The sequence below is a fragment of the Dendrobates tinctorius genome, unplaced genomic scaffold (assembly GCF_039654945.1).
Source record: "Dendrobates tinctorius isolate UK_male_01 unplaced genomic scaffold, ASM3965494v1 ptg000102l, whole genome shotgun sequence".
Taxonomy (NCBI): domain Eukaryota; kingdom Metazoa; phylum Chordata; class Amphibia; order Anura; family Dendrobatidae; genus Dendrobates; species Dendrobates tinctorius.
The window spans coordinates 14,249,125-14,272,620 of record NW_027361770.1 but is presented as its reverse complement, the minus strand read 5'-3'; the positions used below and the strand labels follow the sequence as shown (position 1 = coordinate 14,272,620).

Below are 23,496 nucleotides of genomic sequence, written 5' to 3'. Positions count from 1 at the left end.
GTAGACTAAGTTTAGAATTGTAGAAATGTCAAATAATATAGAATTGAGAGGGGAAAATATGCAGAACAAGAATATTAAATGAAAAAAAAAGTATTCAGTCTCATTCAGACTATCAAACATTCCTTGACAAATGGATGGATAGCATACAGAAGGCATCCAAATAATGTCTGATTTTTTCATGGACCCATAGAATTGCATTGGGGAGTTTGAGCAGAGATAAAATTTGGACATTTCTCAGTGATTTTGAGCAGACCACTCAGTTTGTGAAAAGCTGCTCAGACCGTAATAGGTTTGAGTTGTATCCGTGAAAACCACTGATTTCTATGAATTTGTACGTGAAAAACTGACATTGTTCATAAACCGCCTTTTGCTGCATTTTTTTCTCTATGAAAAAAACATAGCATTTTACAGTACCAGCAAAGAGAATGAGATTCCTGATATTTCACACACAAGCTGCTTATTTTTTCTTTGTGAATTTGGACCTTCAATGCATTTTTTCATATTTAAGTACTGTATGTCAATTTTTTAAATAGTTTTCACCCATTCAAATGAATCTGAATAAGAAAAATTGCACACAAAAACATGAGCGTATATTACATAGGGTTTTCCAGCCAACACCGTGCTGAAGAAAAATCTGTTGCAAGTACTCAATGTGTGCACATAAACTAACAAGTATGAATGATAATTGATAGATAAGCTTTAGAGAAGGGGTGCACTACCTGTGCCCGGGGCCACATGTGACCCGCAATGGCACTATGTGGCCCCCCAACCATAAGGACAGAAAAACACGGGTATTACATACCTGGCAATGTGTTTTTTCATGAGACACGACGGCACCATGAGAGAGAGGATCTGCCCAACAAGGACAGGAAACCTTCACGATAAAAGGGGCGGCTCCTCTCTCTGCATCAGTTGTTTTACAGAGCATGAGAGGAACTCTGCAGGCTAGTATACATATAAATAATACATCCTTTATACTATTAAATTTCCAACACCCAAGGGAGTGTATAATGCTAATAATGCATCCCACTAATGATGTGATCAATAGGGAGGGAATATAAGGGTGCCATCATGTCTCATGAAAAAACACATCACCAGGTATGTAATACCTGTGTTTTTCCATCATGCATGACGGCACCACGAGAGAGTTACAGAGATTTGTATTCTCTTAGGAAGGGCTCACTGATTGTATCACTCTTCTCCCGAATGTGAGATCAGAGGTAGCAATAGGTCTAACCTATAATATTTGACAAAAGGTAGACAGAGCGGACCAAGTGGCCGCCTAACGGATTTGGTCAATGAGAGCGTCTGCTCTCCGTCCAGGATGTCGCCATGGCCCTTGTGGAGTGGGCTTTTATACCTTCTGGAATAGCCCTGCCTGCACTGCTATATGCTGGCATAATGGTCTTTCTCACTCATCTAGCTATAGTCTGTCTAGAGGCTTTTAAGGTCCTTCCTTGCCCCCTGGAATGAGACAAATAAGGCCCTCTGTTTTCTCCAAGGTCTCGTTACCGCTAAATACCGCAGGATACATCTCCTCACATCTAGGCAATGAAGCCTCTTCTCCTTCTGGTTGTTAGGGTTAGGGCAAGATCATCTCCTGAGCCCTATGGAATTTTGATACCACCTTGGAAAGGTGTGCTGGATATAAATTTAACAACTATATCGCCCATGGCCTGAGTGTAGGGAGGGTCTGTTGATAATGCGAGTAAATCTTCAGCCTACGGGCCAATGTGAGTGCCATTAATAAGGCTGTTTGATGTTAGAATCTTTATCTGATGTTGTGTTTAGTGGTTCAAACGGACTCTGTCAGAGATGATAGGACTAAATTTAGACCCCCAAGGAGGAGGAGTCAGCTCTAGTACAGGCCCGGATAAACCTGGCCACCCACCTATTGGTTGCCAGGTCACAGTTGAATAAGGCTGCCAGGGCTGAGACGTGTACTTTGTACTGTTGGACCCCGCCTCTTTGATAGTGTATTCACACCCTGATTTTGGTTGCGTACATTTCTGTATTTTGGTGCATATTTATCCATGTGTGACTCATGCTGATTTGATGGTGTGTTAACTCATACATTGATTGTGTGGTTATACATGTTTAAGCCAGCTATTTTTCTTATATAGCGCCTTTGTGAGATCCCTGTGTGGCTTGCCACAGTCTCCATATTAAGGTGTGGCATTGTTCTGGGCTTCTTTGCATTAATTAGATGCAATTTTAATTGTTTTTATATATGTTTTGGTATTGTTATGCATGTATTCTGGTCATTAATAAAATTGAATTTTTTCTATCCATTGTATTCCTTGTGCAATTGAGGTGTTCCCTCTTTGTGGGTATGATCTTGCTGTTTTTTTGTATCCATTGCACTCTGCTGCCTGGTGACTGCAGCAAAGATAAAGTGTTTTGGTGTTTTCCCCTTTTTTCCTTCGTGTGTATTAGTGCAGAGGTGGGACCAGTGTCCGCACTATCCAGTTCCCTAGCAAGGGATACGTGCAGGGATAGTGAGGGATTCAGGTATCCTGCTCGGCGACAGGTGAAGAGCCTGTGTAGGGAACGTTAGGAGTGTTCAGGGACACTGCCTCAGGGGAGTGCAGGAGGTCTCCACGTCCCTGTTCCCTATTGCAGGGCCCACCGTTGTAACTGTTTCCCCGGAGTTCCCCTTTTGTCTTGTTGATTCAGTTACCGATCTGCGGGTCGTGTCACACAGGACAGGTACACGTGACACCATCACTATTCTGACTTGTTCTTCACAGTAAGAGAGATTTCTTCCCACTACCAAGAAGTTGTCCAGATATGGTATCACCAGAGTATCTTTTTCTCTGAGGAGCGCTGTGACTTCTGTGATTAATCTTGTGAAAACTCGAGGGTTATCGTACTCCAAAGGGCAGAGCCCTATATTGAAAGTGATGCCACTGAAACCCCATTTGGACTGCCACACAGACATCTGCAACCTTATTGCCAGATTAGAATGTGGTGATAAGCGTTCTTGAGGTCCAGGACTGCTATATAACACTGAGGAAGGAGGAGTTCTACTGCTGACCTTATAGTCTTCATTTTGGGAGACGGGATTATCCGATACCTGTTGAGGTCTTTTTCAGATTTACAATTGTCCTTCAAGAATTGTCTGGGGTGTTTTTTTTTTTTTTTTTTTTTTAAATAGGGGGGAGAAAACCTCTACCCTTCTACCGGAATCTTTTCCAGCACATGTTTGTCTAGGAGTGAGATTACTTCCCCCTTCCAGATTGACTTTCTTGAGAGGACTGTATATATCCTCGTGGAGGTCAGTGGTGGAACCTTACTTAACTCCAGACCTGATCCCACAATTTACCGGATCTAGGTGCTGGATGAGATCCTCTCCTAAGCTGGGAGGAAGTGCACCTGAGCAGTCCTGTCACTGGAGTGTTTTTTTGGTGTCTTTGGAGGGCTTGCCGAAGTAGAAGCCTCTCCCACCTCTGGATCACTTGTCAGAGTTGTCTCTGTCTCGATCCTTATATTGCTGTCTCCTGAACTTCCGGCCCTTCTGAAAGGAGCGCCGAAAAGGCTTGAAATGGCTGTTTTTTGGGAAATTTCTCTTTTGCATCACCCAATGCTTGTTCAAAACACGAAATTTCCCTCACACAGTAAAGAGCAGAGTTACATCTTTGCCTGTGTGTCCTCCGGGCCAGCATTTAAGCCATCCTGCACGGCGTCCCACAATAGCCAAAACTGCTGACTTTGCTGCTAGCCTTGCTGGATCCTGCAAAGGCCTCAGCTAGGAAAACTGCTTTAGTGCCCCAGCCAAGGTCTCCCAGGCTGCTTTAAGACAATTTTCTGTCTTTATGTCCGAGGTTCTTTCAGGGATCCTAAATCCTCAAGAGCAGAGAGGACTATTTTGGAGACCTTTGAGATTGCTACGTCAATCTTTGGAGCCTCATCCCAGGATGAGGATGTCTCTTCCTTAAAGGGGTAGCTCCTTTTCAGGGAATTGATTATCTGGGACTTCTCTGGTGTTTCCCATTCCCTTTTAATGAGTCCTTGCCACTGTTAGTTAATAGGAAAGGCTCTATGTTTTTCTTATAGCTGGCTGTCGAACATGAGATCTATGACTTTCGCATCTACCAGCCCCCTGGTAGGCCGGACTGCTTTAATAAGCTTGTCTGTACTGTAGCTTCCACAAGGAACATATCTTTCTCATCCGAGCTACTTTCTCATTAGCGAGATTTGACGGAGTCTTCCTCTGATCCCTGTGAAGTCTTCCTGAGAGATTAAAGAGGGGCTGGCCTATCCCTTGATTTGCTATCCGTGTCTGTTGACTGCAAAGCCCTTCCTGACTTACAGACTTTCGACTGGATTAGGGATCGCAGGCTCTCAGTAAAGAGGGTGTCTCCTCCGCTACTGTTTTTTCAATACAGGCCTGACACAACCTCTTATTCCTAAGGGACTTTTTATTTCTTTTTTTTCATAAGGAATATTCCTTATTCCTAGTTTTTGATTTTGATTTTTTTTAGGGACCTCCAATGCTCTACCCCACCAATGTATGTAAAAAGAGGGGAGAGAGGAGACAAGACACAGAGCAAGAGAAGAGACAATATCGTACTGGACTTTCTCGAAGCTCGCTTACCACTCGGACGTTTCACAGGACGGGTACCGGATCTGGAGGCTGACTGGTCTGTTCACTTGTCTCCCATCGGGACTATGGACCCCTCCTTTTTAATACCATGATGATCCGCCCGCATGCTGCCCAAGTGGCTTCCATTGTAGTTATGGCACGTCTGGCTCTTCTCATCTGAGCGAGACTGCCACTCATGCACCTCCTGATGCAGCTGTAAGTAATCTGACGAAAGGCTCTCAATCTTACAAGCTGCTTAGCTGCTGTTGTTCCTGATGAGAGCAGTCACAATCAACCTAGAATGGCTGGTGACTCATGCCAGCAATACCCCTTTTTTTTTTTTTTTTTTTTAAATTGATCACCTGGTTGATCCTGCATCTGTCGGCCGCTTGCGCTCCCTGGATATACCCCCACGCATGCGTACTGCAGCTGGCCTGTGCGCGTACCCGGCAACCACCTCCGATGCGCGCTGCATTGTCTAGTGCCTAGATTATTACTCAGGTGTATACTTTCCGGCGAAGGATAATGTATGCGCGTGCCCCCGGCACTCGATGCCGACCTATTGTCTCAAGGCTGCTGCGTGTCCTCTGCTTCCGGAGCACCTTCGGTGCATGCTCCCTCCAGGTGCACGCCGGCACCTCTGTTCCCCGAGTGTATGCACTGCCCGCGCGTCCCCGGATACTACTTCCGGTGCGTACCCGGGTCACTTCCGGTGCACATTCCCGCTCATGTACCCGACCGCTTCCTGTGCTCGGGTGTCCCCCTCAGCTGCGCGTACCCGACTTTCCCTTCCAATGCGCGCCCAGGCCTGTTGCGGCATTTCCCCACCATCGGCCGCCATGACATCTGCTGCTGCTGCCCTCCTACTTGCGACCCCCATGGACCTGGTCTCAGGAAGAAGCCTCTACACTGCCCTGGCCACCACTGTTTTCAGGTACTATTTCCTAGGGCAGTCCATGGTGTCCTGGCTTGTGCTCAACAGGGAGGGTCCTTTAAAAGGTAGCCTACGATGAGTTTTACTTCTGCCCAGGCATCGATGTGTCTCACGGGCTGCATGGCCACCAAATGTCAACAGGGAGGGAGCACCAAAGTGGCCTCCGTGGACTTCTATGGGGTATGTCGGCATCAGGGAGGGTACATCCAATGTGGCCTACGAGGCTCTAACTTCACCCAGGCATTTGCCTCACGGGCTGTGGTCATGCACTCGCTCAGGGGGGGCATGGGCATACATGGCGACTACCGGTACCTGGTGACGAATGTAGCAAACCGGTGCCTGCCAGTAATCATCCAACCCAGGTCCAGGCATCCTCTTCTTTCTTCAAGAGACTTCATCTTGAGGGTTCCCCATCGAGGACAGGAAACCAACTGATGCGGAGAGAGGAGCCGCCCCTTTTATCTTGAAGGTTTCCTGTCCTTGTTGGAGCAGATCCCCTCTCTCGTGGTGCCATCCTGTATGATGGAAAAAACACCATGGTTACTTACCGGTAGCCGGTTTTTCCGGAACCCATGACAGCACACCTGAGAGGGATCCGCCCCGCCAGGACAGGAACCTACTGAGATAAGGGGCTGCACCTCTCCCCTGCTTCAGTTGGGTTACAGAGCATTGAGAGGACTTCCCAGTTAGTTACATGTTAATCCAACACCACATCATATAAAGCACCCTGCTAATTGTGCACACCCATACAGTGAAAAGGGGGGGGGAATATACGGGTGCTGTCATGGGTTCTGGAAAAAACGGCTAGCGGTAAGTAGCCATGGTGGTTTTCCCTTCACCCATGACAGCACACCTGAGAGACTTTTGGAGACTTCGAAACACCTTAGGGAGGGACCACCGCTTGCAGCACCCTTCTACCAAAGGTTAAGTCAGCAGAGGAGGATAGATTTAATCTATAGTGCTTAAAAAAGGTTGAAGGTGAGGCCCAGGTAGCGGCCTTACAAATCTGTTCAATCGATACCTCTGCCTTTTCAGCCCAGGAGGTTGCCACAGCTCTGGTGGAATGAGCCTTGATGCCGTCAGGAATCGGGATACCACTAGCTGAGTAGGCTACACTAATGGCTTCCCTAATCCATCTAGCAATAGTCCCTTTTGAAACCCCAGACTTTCCTGGCACCCTGAAAAGCTACGAATAGGGACTGGGACCTCCTCCACTGGCTGGTGACAGATATGTATTCTAGCAGGGCTCTCTTAACGTCCAAACTATGGAACTTTTCTTCCCCTGGATTCTTTGGATTATCACAGAAGGATGGGAGAGTAATCTCTTGACCTCGATGGAAATCTGACGCTACCTTCGGCAGATAAGCGGGGTCTGTCCTTAGCACCACCCTGTCTTGAAAAACTTGTGCATAGGGTGGATTTACTGAGAGAGCCTGCAGGTCGCTTACTCTACGGGCTGAAGTAAGGGCCACTAAAATGATTGTTTTTAGGGGCAGAAATTTTACAAGGAGCTGATGTAATGGTTCTTTTGTAAGGGCCTCTAGTACTAGGTTTAAATCCCAAGACGCTATCCTGGGTATTGGAATAGGTTTAGCCCTATGACATGATTTGATGAATCTGGCTATCCATCTATTTGCTGCCAAGTTGCAGTTATAGAGTGCCCCTAGTGCAGATACCTGAACCTTAAGTGTATTTACCGCTAATCCTAGCTGTAAACCTGCTTGTAAAAACTCCAAGATGGCACTAATTGGGGGTTCTTGTTCTAACGGCTTACCTAGGAACTGTAGGAATTTATTCCATGTTCTGCCATAGATGTTAGTTGTCACCGGTTTCCTACTTTTAAGCAGGGTGGCCACCAACCCCGGGGAGAACCCTTTACCCCTTAAAAGCGACCTTTCAAATTCCACGCCGTCAGATGGAATCCCTTGACCTGTGCGTGGAGTATCGGGCCCTGGGCTAGAAGGTCCGGGATCTCTGGCAGAACCCATGGATCAGAGACGGACATTCTCTAGAGCAAACCAGGGCCTTTTTGGCCAGAATGGGGCTATCAGAATTACTCTGGCTTGATCGGTCCTGATCTGCTTGACCACTGTTGGGATCATAGCGACAGGGGGAAACGCATAGGCCAGCTTGAAGTCCCACTGAATGTGCAGAGAGTCCACTGCCCATGGATCTTCCCTTGGGTTTAGGGAGCAAAACCTTTGTGTTTGCCTGTTGTGTTTGTTGGCAAAGAGGTCTATCACTGGTTCCCCCCAAAGCTGCGTTATCTTTTGAAAAATGGACCGATTTAGGACCCATTCTCCCTGCCTCAGAGTATTGCGGCTTAGAAAATCGGCCTCTATGTTTTCTGCCCCTTTTATGTGTAAGGCTGTTAAAGAGTGTAAGTGTTGCTCTGCCTTGCCCAGGATGTCGTCTGCTGCTTTCATTAAGGGAGTATGATTTTGTCCCCCCCGGTGGTTGATGTATGCCACCGTCACTTTGTTGTCGGACATGATGCAGACCTCGCGACCCCTGAGTAGGGGAAAGAAGTGGGTTAGGGCTTTGTTCACAGCCCACAATTCTCTGAGATTGGAGGATGCCCTCCTTTCTTGAGGTGTCCAGGACCCCTGGCCTACGTGACCCCTTAGGTGCGCCCCCCACCTCAGGGAGCTTGCGTCCGTTAGAATCACATCTGTCGCCTGTTTGTCCCAAGGTATTCCTGAGGCCAAATTTGTAATGTCCAGCCACCAGTTAAGAGAGTCTCTGGTCTGTAATGAAAGCTCTAGACCTCCTTCTAAACGCCCTCCTAGCGCTCTTTGTGCTGCTAGTATCTCCCACTGGAGTTGACGGGTATGAAATTGGGCCCACCTGACCGCAGGAATACAGGACGTCAGAGTGCCTAGTAGAGAAATCGCTTTCCTCAACGTCATCTGAGGTTGTTCTCGGGCTGACAAAGCCATGTTCCGCACCTTCTCTTTTTTGGCCTCCGGAAGCAGACACACCTGTTGCTCTGAGTCCAGAATAAATCCCAGGATGGTCTGTTGCTTTAGGGGTTGTAGTTTTGATTTTTTTAAATTTATTTAAAAGTGCTTCAGTATGCCTTGGATGTAAAGTGCTACCCTCAAGTATTTTTGGTAATCTGGATGGATAGGGATATGATAATATGAGTCCTTCAGATCGACTACAGCCATAAAGCAGTCTTGATGTAGTAGCTTTATGGCCGTAGTCACTGACTTTATCTTGAAGGTCTGATTCACTATCCACCGATTGAGTCCTCTGATGTTTATAATTGTCCTGAATGATTGGTCCGGTTTCTTGATAAAAAAAAAAAAAGTGGCGAATAGAACCCCCTTCCCTGTGTGTCTGGGACTTCGTAAAGGACCTGTTTGTCTATTAGGTTCAGGATCTCTGCTTCCAAGGCCAATTGTTCTTCGGCCGCTCTTCTGATAGGGGTAACTACGAACACGGGTTTCGGTTGGTGAACAAAGGGGATTTTCAGGCCTTCTTTTAAGATGCCTAAGATCCAGGTATTGGAGGAGATCCTTTCCCAGGCCTGGGAAAGGAGTGCCAATCTCCCCCATCCTGGAATACTGACGTCATTGTGGTGACTTTTTCGAGGTGGAGGTACCTCCACCAAACATAAAGCCTGACTCTTTTTCCTTTTGTCCTCCCATCTCCTTCTATCGGCCGGAGGACGCCCCCTATTGAACCTTCCGCCTCTCCGAAAGGGCTGTCTTCTCTGCTCTGTTGGGAACCTGGGGAAGCCTTTTTTCCTATTGCTCGCTTTTTCTAGGATGTCATCTAAGTTCTTTACAAATAAGAATCTCCCAGCACAGGGGAGAGAGCACAGTTTAGGCTTAGATTGCAGGTCACCCGGACAGCCTTTAAGCCAAAGTGCTCGTCTAGCAGCATTTGATAAACTTGCTTCTCTGGCCGTTAACCTCATAGAATCCGCCGAGGTGTCCGCTAAAAAAGCTGCTGCCCCATGCAAGAGATACATATACGCCAATATCTTCTCTCTCGGGACCCTTGATGCTAGTTTTTCTTCCAACTGCTGCAGCCAGATCATGAGGGAGTGTGCCGTGCAGGTGCCCGCTATCGCCAGCTTTAATCCTCCCGCAGTCGCTTCCCATGCATGCCTCAGATATGAGTCTGCTTTCTTATCTAGCGGGTCTCTAAAGGCCCTTTTACATTTAGCGATGCACCAGCGATCCGACGAGCGATCCGACGCGGTCAGGATCGCTGGTGCATCGCTAAATGATCGCTAGTGAGCTTTCATACAGAAAGATCTCACTGCGATGCAGCAGCGACGCAGCGCACGATACTTACCATTCACACACAGCGATCCTGCGTCCTCCCGCCCGCGTCCAGCGTCGCTCGTCGTCACAGCAGGAAGTCTCAGCAGGAAGCGCCCGACGAGAAATGGAGCCGGACATTCTCGCGCGATCAGCGATGGACAGCGGGGGAGCCGGTCGCTGGTAAGTATCACACATAGCGATATCGCTAGCAATATCGCTATAACGTCACAAAATCGGTGACGTTTTAGCGATATTGCTAGCGATATTGCTTAGTGTAAAACCCCCTTAAGAACCCCTGAATCTTCCAGGGGCAGGGCTGATTTTTTAGAGGATCTGGATACTGCTGCGTTTATTTTTGGGACCTTGTCCCATATTTCCGCGTCCTTGTGTTCAAAGGGGTATCTCCTCTTAGAGGTGGAGGGAAGAGACCCTGATTTTTCGGGTTTCCGCCACTCACTCTCAATAAGCGCCTGGATCTTCTCGTTCACCGGAAAGGTACGCTTTTTCCTCTCCTGGAGCCCCCCAAACATAACATCTTCTAGGGTTTTTGTCGCCTTCTCTTCCTGCAGGCCCATTGTTGTTCTAATGGCCTTTAGGAGGACATCTGTGTCTTCCACCGGAAAACATGGCTTACCCCGTGTCGCTGTCTGAGGAGTCTGATGAGGACACCTGTTCCGATTGAGACGAGGCCGAAGAGGAATTTGAGGGAGAACTAGGGGGATCCTTTCTACCTTTCCTCTTTTTTAAATAGGGTCTTAATTGAACCCTCCATTTCCGACCTAAGGGCCGATATCAGATTACCCGCGAAACTAGGCGCTTCCTCTGCCATAGTTCGCTGAATACAACTGGCACAGAGGTCTTTCTGCCAGTCTCTTGTTAGGGCCGCTTTACATATGGTGCAGTCCCTATTATTTTTCTTGCTTTCTGCTTTCTTGGGCCTTTCCTACGGGGTCAAACATAGACAGGGAAACCCTATTAACACAAATGCTAGCTTTCACGAAGATCACTCACCACCCGCATTCAAGGGTACCGGACTCGGAGGCTGCGTCGGAGCATGTGACCTGTTCTCTCTGAATCTCGAGGACTCTCCTGACCTGCGGCTGGGGCGGCTGCTGCTTGAGCGGCTTCCATGTTTGCGGCCGGAGGGCTGTGAGGGTGGCAGAGACAAGGACCTCTACTCTGACTCCATCGCTGCACCGTCTGCCCCGCTGCAGTACCTCGTTTAAATATGCCTCCGTCCTGTGAGTGGCCTCCGATCAGCTGTCTCCCCTCCCCCCTGCGACCGCCGGCCGACTGCCTTCAGAAAAAGCCGGCCGGCATCGCACCGGGCGCCATGACACCGTCGCCTGTTGCCGATGTCAGCAGGTGCACCCACAATCCTCTGCACCGCTGATGTCAGTGGCTGGAAAATGTCCGCGTCTCTCCCGTCAGATGCCTCGGGGATCGAGATGAGGGAGCGCGCGAGGGGAGGGCGGCATGGTGGGGGCTTCCCGTAGCCACCGGGGATCCCACCTGCGCCCACACGAACCCGGAACCCTGGAGGGCCTGGGGACTGTGCCACCAGCATCCGACGGCTGGCGCTACAAGATACCTGTTCTTCCCGCGCCGGGACGGGCCTGGGTTCCCTTTTTTTTCTCTTTCCTTTTTTTTCCTTTGCCCATGACAGGCACTGCCGACAGTGGGGTTCCTTCCAGGACAGGAACCCAACTGAAGCGGGGGAGAGGTGCCGCCCCTTATATCTCAGTAGGTTCCTGTCCTGGCGGGGCGGATCCCTCTCAGGTGTGCTGTCATGGGTGAAGGGAAAATAGAAAATTGCTTGTCTGACATGTTAACTATACGTGGGAAGCCAATCACAAAACACAAAAGAACTGTGGCAAGTACATCTCTGAGCTTATCCACGCATTTTTTACGAACATTTAGAAGCAGGTTTTATTTCAAACCCACATAAAAATGCTTAAAATACTTCAAAAGCTTTTTATTAGCTCAAAATGCTCAAGTAACATAAAAAAAAACAATACTGTGTGCCCTAAAGGAGTTTTTCTCATTAACATCAGTCAGAAATAGAGATGGGTGGACCCCTGGATGTAAGGGTCCGGTGGGTTTAGCCGAACAGTCAAAAAAAAGTTTGGGTACCAGAACAGACATGGACCCCATTCACTTTAATGGGGGTCCCAAACAGCCAGTGTTTGCCATGCTGTCAAGTGTATGACAGTACAGCAAACACTGCTTTTGATCGGCAGCAAAATAATCACCTCCAGTCAGACATCTGAGGTTCCCACGCTGTCAAATAACAGCTTGAACGGTCGCATCTTGGCACCGTCCAGGTTGAAAACGGATTATCCCCAGACACGGATTACAGCGTGGGACAGAACGACGGACAGGTGAGTGATATTGTTGTTTTTTATTTATGTTTTATTACAGGAAACGAGGGCTTCGATGGAATGGGTGATGACGCGAGTATGGTTTAATTTAGAATCATTAAAGGAGACTGTCATTCTTTCAATTAAAAGACTTTATTCTGGCTGTGTGTTTATTTACAATATAACTATAGGATTAGTAATGAATAGGAGTCTTATAAACCCCTCTCCAATACTAACCCGTGGGCTTGATGTCACAGGACAATACAAAGGCGACACCAACCCCACAAATTTTACCCCACTTGCAACCGCTACAGGACAAGTGGGAAGAGCCAGGCAAAGCGCCAGAATTGATGCATCTAAGGCTACTTTCACACATCAGTTTTTTGCCGTCAGGCAGGATCCGGCTATTTTTAGAAAAAACGGATCCGGCATAAATTTTGGAGAACTGTAGAAACGGATCCGTTTTTTTGCTGGATCCGTCTAGCAGGTTATATCTGTTCCTGGGGGCTGGCCAATTGGATCTGAGCATGCGCAGACTTAAAAAAAACCGGATCCGGTGGCTGGATCCGTCTTTTTCTGGATCCGGCGCATTCCGGCGCCCATAGACTTTCATTGTAGCAAAAAGCTGGAAGCGCCGGATCCGGCGCTTCCGGCTTTTTCGCCGGAGACAAAAAAACGTTACAGTAGCCGTTTTTTCCAGACGCCGGAATGAGACAAGTTGCCGGATCCGGCAAAAAACGGATGAAACACAATGCCATCCGGCACAATCCGGCGCTAATGCAAGTCAACGGGGAAAAACTGGATCCGGCATTGCATTTTGCCGGATCCGGTTTTACAAAAAAAAGCCGGATCGCGCCTGAAGGCAAAAAACTGATGTGTGAAAGAGGCCTAATAGCTGTACCGTTTCTGGGCGGCTGAGGGCTGCTATTTTAAAGCTGGGGGCAATATCCATGGCCCCTTACCAGTCTGAGAATACAAGCCCCCAGCTGTCTGCTTTAACAAGGCTGGTCGTCAAAAAAATGGGGATGGCCCCAAGTCATTTCTTTAAATTATTTAAATAATTTTAAAAAACAGTGTGGGGACCCTCTATTCTTGATAACCAACCTTATGAACGCAGACAGCTGAGGACTGTAGCCCCCAGCTGTCAGTTTTGCCTTGCTGATTATCAAAATTAAAGGGGAACCCATGTTGTTGTTTTTTTTATTTACAGCACATTTAGAACAGTAGTCCCATCAGCTGATGCCAGTGACCAGAGGTAAACTTTTTACCTCTGATCACTGCTGCGGACTCATACTGTCATTTAACAGAGTTTGAACTGCGGCTGTCTGACCCGCAATAATTATTTTACCGAAAATTAAAAACTGTTTCCATGCTGTCATGCACATGCGCAACAAACACCCGATGTTCGGGGTGCCAAACCCAGTTAGTAAGGCAAGGTTCACATTTCCAGCTGGGCAAGCTGCGGACATCCTCTGTGAAGCTCCGCCCACAGCCGCAACTCCTCTGGTCAGCGCCGCCTATGGCCACATTCTTCTGCTTGTGTACCCTATCTTTAGCATTGGGTAAGCAGGTCAAGTTGCAGTATGTGGATGCATCCGCATGTGTCGTTTTGACGATGCGATCAAAAAACTAATTCCAACATGGTGCGTTTGAAGCGGGTCGCCGCATCGTCACAACGACGCATGCGGAGGCATCCGCATACTGAGGCACGACCTGCGTACCCAATGCTAAATATAGGTTACGCAGGCTGCATGCAGAAGTATGCGGCCGTAGGCGGCGCTGACCGGAGGACGTCCGCAGCCCTCCGCAGCTCGCCCAGCCGAAAAGGTGAACCTAGCCTTACTCGGACTTCCTGATGAAGTCAGTGTTCGGTGACAGTGCCCGAACAGTAGATGTTTAGTACATATGCCGAACTTAACTGTTCAGGTTTGCCCATCTCTAGTCAGAAACTTATTCAAAATGTATAAAACAAAACCATATGGAACAAAACCAATGATAACCCAAAGATGTCGTGCACTAAATAGTACTGACCAAAAAGGGATCTAGAGTGGACACTCCTAGCTAGCATATTGAACAGAAAAATGGAGTACAAGTCCAATTAGACAAAAATACAATTTATTTATTCATCAGATTGATGTAAATATTGCAACATAACAATAAATATAAAAAAGGATCAGGTACAATGCTGCTTTTGTCCCAAAAAAATATAAAGTGCTTAGTGCAGGTGCATAATCTGAATAAAACAACCCATTATCCAACGCCATTGTGCTTACCCATAATCACTTAGAACGGGACAGATGCAGAGCCGCACCTGTTTGTGACCCTCTCTAAATATAGAGTTTGGAATTATTGGCCCATCACTATTTCAATGCACTAAGCACTTTATATTTTTTTGGGACAAAGCAGCATAGTACCTGATACTTTTTTATATTTATTGTTATGTTGCAATATTTACATCAATCTGATGAATAAATAAATTGAATCTTTGTCTAATTGGACTTGTACTCCATTTTTTCTGTTTAATATACTTATTCAAAATGTGTATGAAGTGGTTTTTTTTTTGTTTTTAACATTATATACAACGTTTTTGAACATTTCAAAATAGTACATACGTACAAATAAAAAAACCCATCCCAAAGAATCCCAACCTACAGCTTTCTCCTACAAAATGTTATTACATTTATGTCCAAAAGAATGTCCATTCCCTTCCCTAGTGTGTAAATTTTTCCATTTACGTTCCGCCCTGTACCCGACTCTCAATACACAAGGAAACAGATTTATTTTTTTATTTTCAGAAACTAAAAATGCAGTGCTTGCAGACCTCAAATAGTGCTAAGAAAACAAGTTCATAATCATTTAGAAACAATACTGATGTTTTAACTCAGGAAGAGTTTAATAATCAATATTTTGTAGAATAACCATGATTTTTAATCACAGCTTTCATGCGTCTTGGCATGTTTTCCACTGCTTTTGGGTGACCTTATGCTACTCATGGTACAAAAATTTAAGCAGTTCTTCTTTGTGTGATGGCTTGTAATTATCCATCTTCCTCTTGATTACATTCCAGAGGTTTTCAATGGGGTTTAGGTCTGGAGATTGGGTTGGCCGCGACAGGGATATGATGTGGTGGTCCTCCATCCACACATTGATTGACCTAGTTGTATGGCATGGCGTATTGTCCTGCTGGAAAAACCAGTCCTCAGGGTTGGGGAACATTGCCTGAACAGAAGGAATCAACTGTTTTTCCAGGATAACCTTGTATGCAGATTGATTTATACATTCTTCAAAGATTAACCTGCCCAATTCCAGCCTTGCTAAAGCATCCCCAGATCATCACCGCTCCTCCACCAAATTTCACAGTGGGTGCAAGACACTGTGGCTTGTATTTCTCTCCAGGTCTCTGTCTAACCATTAGATGACCAGGAGATGGGAAAAGCTGAAAATTAAACTCATCAGAGAAGATTACCTTACTCCAGTCCTCTATGGTCTAATCCTTATGGTCTTTGGCAAACTTCAGCCTGGCTCTCCTTTACTTATCATTGATGAAAGGCTTTTTTCTAGCTTTACATGACTTGAGCCCTGCCTCTAGGAGCCTGTTACGAACCGTTCTTGCCGTGCACTTCACCCCAGCTGCCATTTGCCATTCATTTTATAGGTCATTTGATGTCATCCTGCAGTTGCTGAGTGACATTCGAATAAGATGACGGTCATTTTGGTCAGTGGAGAGTCGTTATCGCCTTCTGCTGGTCTATAGCTTTGTTTTCCTCAATGTCTGCTGCTTGACCTTGTTGTAATGGACTGCCATCTTAGAAATTTTAAGAATGGAGGCAACATGACGCTCACTGTATCCAACTGCTAGTAAAGTCAGAATTGAGCCCTTTTCCTCACTCAAGACTTTTCAACTCCTTTGGCATGGTTAAAAGTTATTTTTTCATTCCTATTACTTTTGGGATATTACTAGCACTTGTTTTGCCATCCAGCTTGTCTTATTGCAAGAGAATTGTGAAAACCACAGCAGGGTTTTTTATACTTTACTTCGTTAATTAAGATTTTGTTTAGGTGGTAACCTAATCAGAAGAACATTAAGTGGAATAAGGTGTACTCTGGTTGGAATTCAACTGACACTGGAATGGAATGACTGTCAGACATGTAGAGAAGCTGATTTTTATAAAACTGTGCCAGAAGTGAACCCCATTGAAAACCTCTGGAATGTAATCAAGAGGAAGATGGATAATAACAAGCCATCAAACAAAGAATAACTGCTTACATTTTTGTACCAGACGTGGCATAAAGTCACCCAAAAGCAGTGTGAAAGACTGGTGGAAAGCATGCCAAGACGCATGAAAGCTGTGATTAAAAATCATGGTTATTCCACAAAATATTGATTTCTGAACTCTTCCTGAGTTAAAACATTAGTATTGTTGTTTCTAAATGATTACTAACTTATTTTCTTAGCATTATTTGAGGTCTGCAAGCACTGCATTTTTTTTTTCTTCTGTTGACCATTTCTCATTTTCTGAAAATAAATACAATATATATATTATATATACATATAGTGTGTGACATGCATTGTTGCAAATGGCAGGTATGTGTTGCAGCGGAGGAGGTCCTCAACACTAAGCTTGAAATGTTGCTCTGGGAACTGTAGTTCCAGGAGCATTGTTTTTGCTCATCAAAGGGGGTTTTACAGGGTTAGCTGGAGAGCTGGGCGGGACTGGCTAATCACGCACACCTCTCACCTATGGGGGTGGTTTCAGCTACATAATTTGACTGTGGTTAGGTCACATGATCGGTGTTGTAAGGTCCTGAAAGAGGATGGTCTCTCTGTTGGAAGGTCCTGACGAGAGGATTCCTGAAGAGCATGTGGTGAGACCATGGACCTGCAGAGCCTGTGACGGCTAACTGTGCTGGGGAAACTACCGTCCTTCTGAGGGTCTGGACTGTCGGGTTTGGCCTGTGGTAAAAGTCATCATCCGGGACAGTGATCCCAGTTAGGCAGCTTCCCCAGAAGCCAGGACTGACAAGAAGTCAGCATGTGGAGTGGAGCTCCTGGAAGGTAACCCAGAGTATGGGACTGATGAGGGTCAGTAAATGAACTGTGCAGTCACCCACGGTAACTGGACGAAGTGAGGTCCAGCGTGTTTAAGCCCCCATCACACACAGCGATCTCGCTAGCGAGATCGCTTCTGAGTCACAAGTTTTGTGACGCAACAGCGATCTCACCAGCGAGATCGCTGTGTGTGACACCTATCAGCGACCAACCCCCCTGCCGGGTATCGCTGATCGTGCTCGAATGGCCTGGACATTTTTTTGATCATTCGTCTCCCGCTGGCTAGCACGCATCGCTGTGTGTGGCAGGCGGGAGACCAGCGATCAGCGAGCTGGTAACCAAGGTAAACATCGGGTTTCTAAGCGCCGTGGGGCGATTAGAAACCCGATGTGTTCGTTAGATACCAGCGCCCTAGTGCAGGGAGCTGGTAACCATGGAAATATCGGGTTTCTAAGCGCCGCGCGGCGCTTAGAAACCCAATGTTTACCTTGGTTACCAGCTCCCTGAACCAGCGCGCTGGTATCTTAACGTACACTTCGGGTAACTAAGAGACGTGCGTCACTTGTTACCCGCGTGTTGCTATCCTGATCGCTGCTGAGATCTGCCTGTTTGGCAGCTCACCAGGGATCATGTAGCTACACACCAGCGATCCTGACAAGTTCATATCGTTGTCGGGATCGCTGGTGAGTCGCTATGTGTGACGAGTCCCTTAGAGACAGCAATCTAATGTTGTGTGTCCTGGAGTAAAACTGTGAAAGAGACATTGGCACAGCGTGCAGTCGCCCACAATAATTGTGCAAAGAAGTCCGGCGTGTTTAGTGAAGTGCAATGGACCATGTTAGGTCTGTGATGTATAACATGGCCTACAGTGGTTTATGCCAAGTCTAAATAAACTGCATGGACTGTTTAAGCGAGAAAACGCTCCTGTGTGCCTTCATCCCATTGCCAAGTGAGTGTCCCCCAACACATGCAGTAAGCGCCAACTTACAATATATATACACTCACTGGCCACTTTATTAGGTACACCTGTCCAACTGTGTGTTAAGACTTAATTTCTAATCAGCCAATCACATGGCGGCAACTCAGTGCATTTAGGCATGTAGACATGGTCAAGACAATCTCCTGCAGTTCAAACCGAGCATCAGTATGGGGAAGAAAGGTGATTTGAGTGCCTTTGAACGTGGCATGATTGTTGGTGCCAGAAGGGCTGGTCTGAGAATTTCAGAAACTGCTGATCTACTGGGATTTTCACGCACAACCATCTCTAGGGTTTACAGAGAATGGTCCGAAAAAGAAAAAAAATCCAGTGAGCGGCAGTTCTGTGGCCGGAAATGCCATGTTGATGCCAGAGGTCAGAGGAGAATGGGCAGACTGGTTCGAGCTGATAGAAAGGCAACAGTGACTCAAATTGCCACCCGTTACAACCAAGGTAGGCAGAAGAGCATCTCTGAACGCACAGTGCGTCGAACTTTGAGACAGATGGGCTACAGCAGCAGAAGACCACACTGGGTACCACTCCTCTCAGCTAAGAACAGGAAACTGAGGCTACAATTTGCACAAGCTCATCGAAATTGGACAGTAGAAGATTGGAAAAACGTTGCCTGGTCTGATGAGTCTCGATTTCTGCTGCGACATTCGGATGGTAGGGTCAGAATTTGGCGTAAACAACATGAAAGCATGGATCCATCCTGCCTTGTATCAACGGTTCAGGCTGGTGGTGGTGGTGTCATGGTGTGGGGAATTTTTTCTGGGCACTCTTTGGGCCCCTTGGTACCAATTGAGCATCGTTGCAACGCCACAGCCTACCTGAGTATTGTTGCTGACCATGTCCATCCCTTTATGACCACAATGTACCCAACATCTGATGGCTACTTTCAGCAGGATAATGCGCCATGTCATAAAGCTCGAATCATCTCAGATTGGTTTCTTGAACATGACAATGAGTTTACTGTACTCAAATGGCCTCCTCAGTCACCAGATCTCAATCCAATAGAGCATCTTTGGGATGTGGTGGAACGGGAGATTCGCATCAGGGATGTGCAGCCGACAAATCTGCGCCAACTGTGTGATGCCATCATGTCAATATGGTCCAAAATCTCTGAGGAATGCTTCCAGCACCTTGTTGAATCTCTGCCACGAAGAATTGAGGCAGTTCTGAAGGCAAAAGGGGGTCCAACCCCTTACTAGCATGGTGTACCTAATAAAGTGGCCAGTGAGTGTATATTATATATATTATAAATATACATACATATAAACACACATTCTTTAGTAACAAGACCCCAAAACAAGTGTAACTTGCGGTTTTAATGCCAAAATATACCCGTTGTTTCAGTATGTATAATCTTCCATAACAAACCATTTGATCTTTGTGTCAGACTTTTCAAATGCATTTTCTATTGAGTTTAATCCAGCTTTAATGTACCCATATATGTAAATAGGTCTCAAGTCCAAAGAAACACTAATTGGCTACTGCCGATAGTAATAGTCTTAGCTATATCTGGGTTAGGCCTGGATCACACATGCAAGAAACTCGGACGAGTCTCGCATGTTAATACACGGCACTGCCGCTGGCACTTGGATCGGAGCGTGCAGCCGCATACCAATACATGCAGCCGAACGCTCCGCTCCTGAGTGCCATCATCAGATAGCATGCGGACAAGGATATAAAAGAATTTCTGCAGTACTCAAGGTTCCTAAGATCACAGTGGCCTCCATAATCCTTAAATGGAAGACGTTTGGGACCACCAGAAGTCTTCATAGACCTGACCGTTCAGCCAAACTGAGCAATCGTGGGAGAAGACCCTTGGTGAGAGAGGTAAAGAAGAACCCCAAGATCACTGTGGCTGAGCTCCACAGATGCAGTAGGGAGATGGGAGAAAGTAACACAAAGTCAACTATCACTGCAGCCCTCCATCAGTCGGGCCTTTACGGCAGAGTAGCCCGACGGAAGCCTCTCCTCACTGCAATACATATGAAAACCCGCATAGTTTGCTAAACACATGAAGGACACCCAGACAATGAGAAATAAGATTCTCTGATCTGAGGAGACGAAGATGGAACTTTTTCATGAAAATTGTAAGAGGTATGTGTGGAGAAAAGCAGGCAGTGCTCATCACCTGCCGAATAAAATCCCAACAGTGAAACATGGTGGTGGCAGGATCATGCTATGGGAGTGTTTTTCAGCTGCAGGGACAGGACGACTGGTTGCAATTGAAGGAAACATGAATGCGGCCAAGTACAGAGATATCCTGGATGAAAACCTCTTCCCAGCTCAGACTTGGCCCAAGGTTTACCTTCCAACAAGACAATGACCCTAAGCAAACAGCTAATATAACAAAGGAGTGGCTTCAGAACAACTCTGTGACCATTCTTGACTGACCCAGCCAAGAAGACTCATGGCTGTACTAGCTCAAAAGGGTGCTTCTACTCAATACTGCACAAAGGGTCTTAATACTTGCGATCATGTGATATTTCAGTTTTTCTTTTTTAATAAATTTGCAAACATTTCTACATGTATGTTTTTTTTCAGTCAAGATGGGGTGCAGAGTGTACATTAATGAGGAAAAAAAATGAACTTTTTTAAATTTACCAAATGCCTGCAATGAAACAAAGAGTGAAAAATTTAAAAGGGGTCTGAATACTTTCCGTACCCACTGTACTATAGGGTCTGTGGGGACCTTGCATTCCCGCAATTTACTTTAGAACAGCATGCTTTTTTAAACAATAGATTTGTTCAAAATTAGAAGGGTTAAAAATTTATCAGCAATTTTTCCCAACAAAGCAACAACACATTTGAAGCGACTTTGAGGAGCCAATTTTGTACAGTGGCATGCAAAAGTTTAGGCACCCGTGGTCAAAATTACTGTTATTGTGAACAGTTAAGCAAGTTGAAGATAAAATGATCTCTAAAAGGCCTAAAGTTAAAGATGACACATTTGTTTTGTATTTTAGGCTAAAAAGTAATACACATTGTCATTTTTTCACATTTTAAAAATTACAAAAAGAAAAATGTTCCGATGACCAAGTTTGGGCACCTTTGGAGATTTGTGTGCTCAGATAACTTTGACCAAGGTTTCAGTCCTTAATTAGCCTGTAAGGGTTATGGCTTGTTCACCCTCAATGTTAGGAAAGGCCAGCTGATGCAGATTCCACAGGTATAGAAACACATAGCCTTCTCTAACCTTGTGCGAAAAAACAGCCACCATGGGTTCTTTTAAGCAGCTGCCTAGCACTCTGAAAATGAAAATGGTGGAGGCCCACAAAGCAGGAGAAGGCTATAAGAAGATAGCAAAGCGTTTTCAAGTTGTCCTTTCCTCAGTTCAATATGTAATTCAGAAATAGCAATTTACAGGAACAGTGGAGGTCAAGATAAGGTCTGGAAGGCCAAGCAAAATTTCAGAGAGCTGTTGTAGGATTGCTAGAAAGGCATATCAGAACCCCCACTTGACTGCAAAAGACCTTCAGAAAGATTTAGCAGATTCTGGAGTTGTGGTAATTGTTCTACTATTCAGAGACACCTTATCAAATATGGCCTTCATGGAAGAGAGTCATCAGAAGAAAACCTCTCCTTCACCCTCACCATAAAATTCAGCATCAGAGGTATGCAAAAGAACATCTAAACAAGCCCATTGCATTTTAGAAACAAGTCCTGTGAATCGTTGAAGTTAAAATAAAACTCTTTGGTCGCAATGATCAAAGGTACGTGCAGAGAAAAAATTGCATAGAATTTCAGGAAAAGAACATCTCTCCAACCATTAAGAATGGGGATGGATCAATCATGCTTTGGAGTTGTGTAGCAGACAACGGCACAGGGAACATTTCACAGGTAGAGGGAAGAATGGATTCAATTAAATTTCAACAAATTCTTGATGCAAACATAACACCATGTGTAAAAAAGCTGAATTTGAAAACAGGATGGCTTCTACAAATGGATAATGATCCCACACATCAAAATCCACAATAGACTACCTCAAAAGGCGATAGCTAAAGGTTTTTCAATAGCCCTCACAGTCCCCCGATTCGATCATCATTGAAAATCTGTGGCTAGCCCTCAAAATAGCAGTGCATGCAAGACGACCCAGGAATCTCACAGAAATGGAAGAATTTTCCAAGGAAGAATGGATGAAAATCCATCAAACAAGAATTGAAAGACTCTTGGCTGGCTACTAAAAGCGTTTACAAGCTGTGATATTTTTAAAAGGGAGTGCTACTAGGTACTAACTATGCAGGGTGCCCAAACTTTTGCATTGGCCTATTTTCCTTATTGTAATTTTTAAAATGACAATATATAATTTTTTTGGCCTAAAATACAGAGAAAATATGTCATCTTTAACTTTAGCCCTTTTAGAGATCATTCCATCTTCAACTTGCTTAACTGGTCACAATAACAGTAATTTTGACCAGGGGTGCCCAAACTTTTACATGCCACTGTACTTAAAGGGAACCTGTCACCCCCCCTGGGCATTTTTAAGTAAAAGAGCCACCTTCAGCAGCACTAAGGCTTCACTCTGACGGTGGCCCTTCAGTTTCTGATCCCCAGTAACGCCAAAATATTATCTTTTATAAATAGGTCCTCATACCTGTTATGCGTCCCATAGGTATGGAGTCTCCCCCTGAAGCAGCAGCCCCCCCCACCGTCAATCTAGTCTCTGCAGCGTCTGGACCCCGCCTCCCATAGCCGTCCATCATGCCCCTGTGCTGCAGTCTGGGCCCCGCCTCCCATAGACGTCCATCATGCCCCTGCTCCGCAGTCTGTGCCCTGCCTCTTTCTGTCTCCTATGCCGACGACTGCTCTGTGAAAACAGTTCTCGGGCATGCGCAGTGTGCGCTGCCTGTAAACTGACATCAGGTGATCACGCCTGCGTGTTGTAGAGGCCCCAGATCCTGCCCCGCAGTGTGAATACATCATAACACATACACTGGCACATGCGCAGTGGAGCTCTTGGAACTGATATGCGAGCGTTGAGCTCATTGATTCGAGTATGCCTGGCATACAGTAGATGGGTAGCTTACAAAACAGCCTGGAGTGAGTGGAAGACATGCATACTGGAATTCAAAGAGCTGGGGTCAGAAGAGGATCTCACAAGCGCATTACTTTGTTGGTTAACTTTGATGGTGACAGAAAGGTGGTCTATTTCAAGAGTTTATCGTTTTATGGCAGGAAAAGCATTTGGTTTCAAGTTTAGGGGTTTTGGTGGATATCACTAAGCATTTTCTTGTGTGTCAGGACTGAAGGTCCCTCAACTGGCTTTTTTTTGAGCCGGCCCACCTTTCCCACCTCTGTTCGCAAG

At 46.0% G+C, this 23,496-nt stretch overlaps 1 protein-coding gene across 9 annotated transcripts in view; it reads right to left on the bottom strand.

Annotated features, from left to right (window-relative positions):
- EPB41L4B (erythrocyte membrane protein band 4.1 like 4B) overlaps positions 1-23,496 on the bottom strand; it is a 1,031,490-nt gene that overhangs the window by 796,443 nt on the left and 211,551 nt on the right. The gene's annotated exons all lie outside the window — the stretch shown is intronic.